Raw genomic sequence first — 8865 nt, 5'->3', positions numbered from 1 at the left:
CCCTCTTCTTGGTGACCAGCTAAGGTTAACCCACCTCAAGTTAATATATTCACATGCATACTCTATTGCTTATTTACTCACAATATGGTAACACAAAGAAGCCACAATTCAAGCAGTTTTTTTCCTACATACTGTGACCATAGAGTTCTCTGGAATCAGGACAGCACCAAGTATAATTCAGGAATATATATGTGACATAGCATGGTCTTATTAAGATAGCATCATATATTGAGATTTAGAGTAAACGAAAATGTACTCTGACATTTTTATATCACACTCTGATCATCCAAATCCATGCATCTGTTACTCTAATCACAAGCCTTCAGAACTATTTCTGCAGCTGTGGCAAAGCTAAATCTGAGATGCAGGACATAACTAATTTGCTTTTATTGGAGGCTGGGCTGAATTTCAAATAAAGCATACAAGAAGCAGTATCAAACTCTACAACAAATGCATACAGTCTGTATGGAAAAACTGCATTCTTCTCTTTTTAAAAATATTTTGTTATTCAGCCGTGCCAGAATCAAATAGTTTAGGGAAATAGGTAATACATTAGAATGAAGCTCACTCCTTTTTCAGAAGCAGCTCTTCATCATAGGTCAAATCCCCATACATTGAAGCATATCTAGAATTCAATAATCCATCTAATTCATTACAGTACGTTTAAAGCATATAATACTTGTAATACTTAATTTAATAGCTTTGGATATGCATGTTCCATGTTTTTTTCTTTAACACTTTCAGATCAGAATCATACAAGCTTATGAAAGAAAAAAAAAATCACATTGCTCAAATAAGATTTCAGCCAACCAGAATGACTAATTCAGAATTGATTCATCTTTAATTGTAGAAGGATTTCTCTAGGATCAAATTACCTTTACCAATGTGATAGTGGAAATAACTGGAAAACTCAGAAAAATATTTCAAGTTTCAACAACTTATTTATGTGAATTTTGCTTTTAAAAAGCACTAAAAGACATCTTCCATTGCTCATAAAAAATATTTAGAAAATCAACAGTTAATTAGAGCTAAGATTAGAAACACTACAAATATACTCTCTTCCTACCTAGATCTATCCCATTGCAGCATAAAGCAGAGTAAACTCAGACTCTGAATTTTTAGCCTGCTTCCAATTTAATTCTCTACCTGTGCAGCACTACCTGTGATTTGCTTACTAGGGTGCTAATTAAAAGAACATGCAATGGTGTCATTTGTGATTTAAACATCTACAAGGAAACTGAGGATGCAGGCTAAGCTAGCCTTTTCATTGTATTATATAACCAGTATCAGCTACAAGATGCTAAAAATTTACAGTTTTAAAACTCTATTCATATCATAGACTATAGCCGATACTGTAGTACAGTACTTAGTGGACTACCATACTTTTAACTCATGATTATTATTTTGACAGACAAGTTGCAAAGTTGGACAGAAGTTTGGAAATCATGAATCAACATTAAGTGCAACACTACAGCCATACTTTGAGATGTATTGCTGATGCAGATCTTCATGCTCCATACAGATTTTTTTAAGCCTACCAGCATCTGTAACAATGCTGAGCCTTCCTGCACCCTAAACAGACAGCTCATACAGCAATAAAAGAACAAACTATTCTTCTTCTGTATTGGGTTTACATAGCAAGGATTTGTTAACAGGGTGCTGAAGGGGGTGGCTTCTGTGAGCAGAGCCCAGCAGCTGCCCCATGTCAGAGCACAGCCAGCTCCAGCTACTCCAAAAGGGACCTGCTGCTGGCCAGAGCTGTCAGTGTGAGATGCTCCTTGTGAGATGTGAGCGCAGATCGAAGAGATGGAAAAAAAAAATCTGCTGCACAACAGCAGATGGGAGAGTGAGGAGATGGGAGAGTGAGGAATGAGAACCAGCCAGGCAGACCCCAGGGTCAGTGCAGCAGGAGGGCAGGAAGTGCTCCAGGCACGCAGCAGCAGTTCCCCTGTGGCCTGTGCAGGGAGAGGCCCCTGGTGGAGCAGGCTGTCCCCCTGCAGCCCATGGGTCCCACATGGAGCAAATCTCCACACTGCAGCCCCCCTGTGGAGGAGCCCATGCTGGAGCAGGTGGATGTGGCCTGGAGGAGGCTGCGGCCCATGGAGAGCCCCCGCAGGAGCAGACCCCGGGCCAGAGCTGCAGCCCGTGGAGAGGAGCCCACGCAGGAGCAGGGGGTCTGGGGGGAGCTGCCGCCCACCCGTGGGGGACCCGTGCTGGAGCAGTTTGCTCCTGGGGGATGGATGGACCCCGTGGTACGGAGCCATGTGGGAGCTGTTCTTGAAGAGCTGCTGCCTGCGGGCAGCCCCCGCAGGCTCAGTTCGGGCAGGACAGCATCCCATGTGTGGGAATGGAAATGTTGTTTTTGCAGTGTTACATTGTATAGAAGGAAGGAATGTGGTATTGAAATATGCTTACAGTGATAAGAAAGCTTAACAGAAAACCTTGTAAAATGCATACAGCCGGACTCCTTAGAGCAATTAGGTGAAAATCACGGTGTCAAGTCAAATCAGATAAGTGATGAAACATTACCACTTCAAACAGTAAAAAAGTCAAAAGAAGCTTGAAATTTAACAGGCCAGCAACTGAAGGCCAGGCATTGTCTGTGAAGCATCAGATAGATTGTGAACCTGGATTACCCAGTCAATGGGGAAACAGGGGAGGGTCCTGTCATCAAAAAGTATATAAACTGTGTTTTGGAACTAGTGGGTGCGCTCTCCTGCTTGTGGGGCGCCCGCCATTGCAATCGCGAATAAATTACTACTTCACTGAGATCCTCGCCTGAGCCTAAGTTATTGGCTACGGAGTGTTTCTCACACATGGGAGCACCCCACGTGGAGCAGGGGCAGAGAGTGACCATGAAGGAGCGGTGGAGACGAAGCCTCAGGGACTGACCGCAGCCCCCATTCCCCTGTTCCCCTGCACAGCTTGGGGGGAGGAGCTAGAGAAGAGTGGATGGGGGGAAGGTGTTTTTAGTTTGCTTTTGGTTTCTCTAGCTTGTTAGTAATAAGCAATAAATCTCATTAATTTCTCTGTGCTGAGTCTGTTTTGCCTGTGACGATAGCTGCTGAGTGATCTCCCTGTCCTTATCCCAAACTTTAAGCCCTTTTTGTTGTATCTTCTCCCCCTTTACCTTTGAGGAAGGGGAGTGAGAGAGTGATTGTGGTAGAACTCAGCTGCCCACCGGACTAAAACTACCACACCTTCATAAAGGCTTCAACCAAAGAACCTCAAGATGAGGCAAGACACTGAAGAGTACCATTAATTGGTTTTAATTGCATGTGCAACTAAACTGTAACTCAGCACTCAGTAACAAGAAAGTCTGTTTTGTTTCCTTTGAATGCTTGTTTGCAAGTATAGTCAAAATGAGTGTTTACCTGTAGTACTTTACAACACAGTAACTAAAGGAAAGCCCACAGATTCCCAATCTGATGAAGACTAAATGGTGATGTTTCCAAACACAACAACTTCCACAAACTTCAGAAAAATTCTCAATGGAAGGATGACTAGAACCTGAAGCACTGATATCAAGTAGTCAGGTGATGAGTATTCCCAGTATCCAACTGTAAGAAATAAGCTGAAATTATAAACTTTAAAGGTCCCAAACAAAAACCTGTGTGAGTCAAACTAGTTCCAGGAAAGTTACTTGATCCTTGATCCTGCCGTATCAATGCAGGGAACTGGGAGAAAAGTGTGCATCAGTGCTGATAATTATGGAATCAAGAAGGCATTTGATATTGATCCAAGAGCCAGCCAGTTAGAGCAGAACTTTACACACTTTGGTTCGTCTTTGAGATTAATGTCTGGGAAGAAACAATTCTGAATAATGAGATTAAAGTTTTATTTTGATCTTGCACTTCCCTGCCTTTTGATGAAATAATAATAATAAAAAAAAAGGTATGGATAATGCTACCTGTGATTACCTGAACATGCTGCCTAAAGATGAGCAAAAAGGACTGAGAAGCCCCAAGCTGTTAGACCTCTGACCTCTGCAACACTGTTAATTTGCACTTGTTTCTTCTCAGTGACTCAGTTTTCTAAGCCATAAGAGCAGTACCTGAGATTGCATCTGGGACAGGGTTATGAAAATGAAATGACAGTCCTCTGCAAAACTATTAAGAATTAATCACCATCTGAGACACATGGGGCAGAACCCTATATAAGCATGGTGAAGCAGACGCAGTCATTAGACCAAGAATCTGAAGCACTCTCACCAAAATCCTGCCACAAGAAATCATGTAGATGCATATGGCCTAATGTCCTATGCTTTTTTTTTTTAAATCAGCATATACATTTGTATGTATAGTGTGATCTTTGTTAGTCATGAAAACTGTTCGAAGAAAGGAATACTGAGATCCAACTTATTAACTACAGTTGCAGCTGTAGTTTCTGAATGTTCACTTTCAGATTTAAAGGACCTACAAGTAGTTATGTGGTTTTGCACAGGACCATGGAAAGTATGAAGGGCAATGATGATGAAGGTGGCATTGTGCTGTGAAATAAAGACACTTTTGTTGTGAAAAACAGATCAATCTGCAGAAAAGGTATTTTGCAGGTTGACAAATGTGAACTAATGTCCTGCTACAACTGAATAATCTCTGACAGAGACATAAACTTTCAATAAAGGCATTCAAACTGAAATAAAAAATAGGTCTCAACTTCTACCTAGAAAAACTTCCTGTAAAGTCTTTTTTTCTCCAAAGAACAAAAAGATAGACTTTAAGGTCCCACAAGAAATGACTGAATTTTCTGCAGGAACAGATGCTTATGAGAGGAGTCCCTGAATAAGGGTGGAAGTATGCACTACAGAACAACATATAGAAAGTAGACATACTGCAAAAAAGTAGTTTAAGCTAACAATTATCTGTCTGTATTCAAGCTAGTTTGACTACACACAATTATAAAAGTGAAAATTAAAGCTAAAATGTGAAAAAATGGACTAAGTTTTCCTGAATTTTATGTTTATTAGATGTATATCAGACAGAAGTTATTTTATAGATAGTAAGAACTTCAAAAGTAACTTACTACAGATAGTGAAGACTTCATCTATAGATAGGTGAACTTCAAAATATTAACTTACCATGCATGGGTTTGCTTAAACACAACTTGTAATGCAGCATTCTGCTGCCAAAAGTTAAAATGCTTCTGATAGCAAATACAAAACAGAATGCTCTTCATGTAATTTTATAGTAACTATTACAGGAGATAGGTTGAGTGAGAAGGAAAAGAATTTTCCACCTGAGGATTAGAGTGATTAGTGAATGATTAGGAATTATCCAACTCAGTAGCTTAAATGGTAAGGAAGTAAGCATATTGGAACTGTATTAACAAAAAAAAAAAATGTTTGTATGTTATTTATGTAAATGACACAGCAAATGTAAGAAAAGCTCCTTAGGGAAAAGAAAACAAATGGCATGTTGGTCTTTCAAGTCCATCCCTGAGCTGTACAGCAAAAATTCACAAAGAACATAACGTGGTATCATATTATGTAAAATCAGTAATTTCTGGTGAGATAACCTGGTCTATGATATTCCAATCTACTCCTATATGGCAAGCACAGTGAAATGCAGCAGTGTTTACCTGTCTCTCTTCCTAGATTACAACAGTTGAAGAGCACCGTTTTAGTTATTTTAGGGTTGGAAATCCCACATTTGGAAGCACATACAGCAGTGTAAGAACTATGAAAAATAATTCCCTGGAGCATTGCAAAGCACTGACACTTGTGTATGGAGAAATGTGATGGTCAAGAATCCAGTTTTAATAGCCACTGATGAATGAAAGGATCATGTGCAGATAGACGACAGCATCATGCCCTTTGAGCACAGAGACAGGCTGACGACTCCAAACACCTTGTTGCAGCACTATAACGGAGTGTCAGCATTCACTGCTGCCTTGAGACGGCTGCAGCATCCCCTTCCTGCAGAAGCAGAGTGCCAAGTGCTATGGGCATGGAGCAGTGCCATTGTTTTGGCAACAGTCAACACACCCTTGAATTGCTTAGTAAGAACTTGGATTCCCACGAGCTGCTCTTTGCACTTCTGTTGTTGCTGCGAAGAGCAGACAGATCATCAGCTACCCACAAAAGAGCTAGGACAGGGTGGACTTCTGCAGCCTTCCTGCATACCTGCCGCAAGTCTGGATCACTTCTCCACATAAAAACTATGCATTTGTAATGGTTCTTCCACTAGTACTTACCATGACTAATTAAATTAATCAATAACTTGTGGAAAATCCATAGTGTTAAAACTGCACAGTATCTTTACAATCTAATAAACTCACTGGAAATACTGGCTTTCATGAAAAAAAAAAGAATGGAAGATTTCATAAAACACTTGCATAGTAAGAAATAAAAGCTAAGTATGTGGCACTGCAATGTGGCAACCAAATTCAAAATTTGACTAAAATTATTTTATAGATATGAGAGAATACATTTTAGGAGCTTTTTCCTTTTACAATAACAACATACCTACATTATTTAAGTGACCAAGAAACAGTTACAATTCTTTATTAGTGTTCACACTTGTAGTTTTAACTTTAAATAGAATGGAAATGATTTCTAATATCCATACTGTAAAAAATAGGGTTTTATATGAAACAGAGACATAATCTTATAAATAAGGTTTAAAATTACGATTATTCATTACATTTATGTGCTGTTTCAACTGTACCACTTATAATAATTCCCTGAAAGGCTTCACTTTGTTGAAGCATGATCAACTATTATTATTAACCACAAACAGATTTTTTTGATGCAGTAATAAATGATTAAATATTTTCTATCCTCAAAAGAAAGATACAGAAGTAGTATTTTGCACTACCACAATTTCATACATGCTGTTCTGAATGAATCATAAAAAACTAATGAATAATGACAATGACTTTAAATGGCAGTACACAGACAAAGAAGACTAACACATCTTCTGAACATCTGCAATTTAAGTTTGCATAATACCCCTCCCAAGGAAAAAATATCAATAAGGTCACAAGTATAATATTTCTTTCACTAATGTCTTCTTTTATGAAGTCTTTAATACTTCACCAGGGAATTTCATGAATTATGGGAGTGGATATCATCTTATAAGAAATTACTGCTTGCACAATAAACCTTTATGAGCCCATCTAGTTGATAGAAAGGCAAATTCATTCCACAGAAACATAGTCTTTCTTCAAAAGTTATCATCGGCACAGAAAATTACAGAAATTACAGCAAAGATCTTAGGTATTCAATACCAACTTTTAAGCTCTTTGTGCCCCAGGACGAAATGCAGTATTCAAGGAAACACGTGCTCAAGGAGAATAAGGCATTTCAAAATGGAGAGAGACATTCTTCTGAGCACAGAATTGCTTCGAGAAAGACGAAAGGAGGTATAGACGTGTATTTGGCTCCTGTCTTCCACAGGATGTGGGTACAGAATTCAAGGAAGCAGGTTATTCTCCCCACCCCTTAGGAAGGAGACCTGTTCAACTTCTGAGATAAACCATCTCCCTCCTGCTTCCAAGGAGACTTAAATTACTACTGATACACTAAGCTGAATGGCACCTACACTAAACCAAATAGGATCACTTTTCTTCCTTTCTGTGTAGCTGGGCTACTGTCCCAGAAAGAAATAAAAGATTCATTGGAAAGGAAAGACTAACTGAATTATTCAGAATAGCTCCTATGGAATTCCTGGTTAGGAAAGAGTTCTGATGCATCTTTCCAAAATTCTTTACCTTAGCAGTTAGCAGGCTGAAGTGGGGAAAAAAAAAAAAAAGTTCTGTCTGGGAACAGAGTATATCTTGCAAACTAGATAGTAATAGTGAAAAAAGTATTTTCCTAGTAATTTAATGTAATTAATATAAACCACCTAAATCTGATCAAAACTACAGAAATCCGAAATTAACATCCATAGAGCACAGAGCCAGGATTTCATAGTATGAAGCTAAACCAGCCACTTTTAATATAATGTGGAATTTGTAATTGCTAGAAAACAGCATTAAATCATACTGTATTTGCATTAAGGTAAAAAAGCAGTAGTGACATGAATAAACATAGAGGAATTGGACCACAGAACATGATCGTCTTACCAGTGAACACATCTTTAATTCAGAGTATGGGAGACTTCCAGAACATTAACTGCATTGACTGAAAGGAAAACTTGACTAAGCCTTGAATGCTGTTTGGCAACATCTTCTCATATGTTGAAAATAAGTAAATTGAACCTGATACCAACTTTATGCTACATTTGGTAGATGAACAGATGATGGCTACTGCTGATAAATATAGCAGAAAACTGTCATTTGGAATGTTTATTAACTAATCACTTTTAAGATTCTAACTTTTAATATAGAGCTCTCCCAATACTGCATCTTGAAATTTGTTCAAACTATTATTTTTAAAAAAAACTGGTTCTTGTTTGTGAAAGCTCTTCAAGAAGGAAAAACTAATCTACTGCTCAAGTGAAGTAGTGAAACTATCAAGGAGCACAACAATTAACTGAAAAAAAAAGAATATTTCTGTTAGCTTGAATTAGAATCATATATGTATTACTTGTAGATAAAGCTACAACACTGTTTTCCACACAGAAATAATATTTTCTAGACCTGTCTCTTTGATTTTGAAGGGTTGCACTATCAAATGATAAAACTGAGGAAATCCAAAACATAATTGCTTTTCTTGGTATTAAAATATTTTTCAAATTGAGTTTTACCATAATTTGAATTATTTTCAGTAAGAAATGATGGTTGTAAGGGGAAGGATAATGAAATAAACAACAAGTATGTTCATATTAGCTGAACAAGGTAGCTGCACGGGATAGGTATGGAAACTAAAAATAAATTAAGGACAAATTCATTCAACACATGCAAATCAAATTCTGGAAAAGAATA

At 38.2% G+C, this 8865-nt stretch overlaps 1 protein-coding gene and 1 long non-coding RNA gene across 7 annotated transcripts in view; one reads left to right on the top strand and one right to left on the bottom strand.

Annotated features, from left to right (window-relative positions):
* LOC310889198 overlaps positions 1-2771 on the top strand; it is a 29496-nt gene extending 26725 nt beyond the window's left edge. Inside the window, exon 2 of the long non-coding RNA XR_014576449.1 lies at positions 1412-2771. This is a non-coding gene — a long non-coding RNA (uncharacterized lncRNA). The remainder of the gene's footprint in view (positions 1-1411) is intronic.
* The window catches only part of FER (FER tyrosine kinase), a 201359-nt gene that overhangs the window by 42802 nt on the left and 149692 nt on the right, over positions 1-8865 (bottom strand). The window lies entirely within an intron of this gene.

The sequence above is a fragment of the Anser anser genome (genome assembly GCF_964211835.1).
Source record: "Anser anser genome assembly, chromosome: Z".
Taxonomy (NCBI): domain Eukaryota; kingdom Metazoa; phylum Chordata; class Aves; order Anseriformes; family Anatidae; genus Anser; species Anser anser.
Note: the sequence above shows the minus strand (reverse complement) of the source record. Positions and strands in the feature narration are given on the sequence as shown.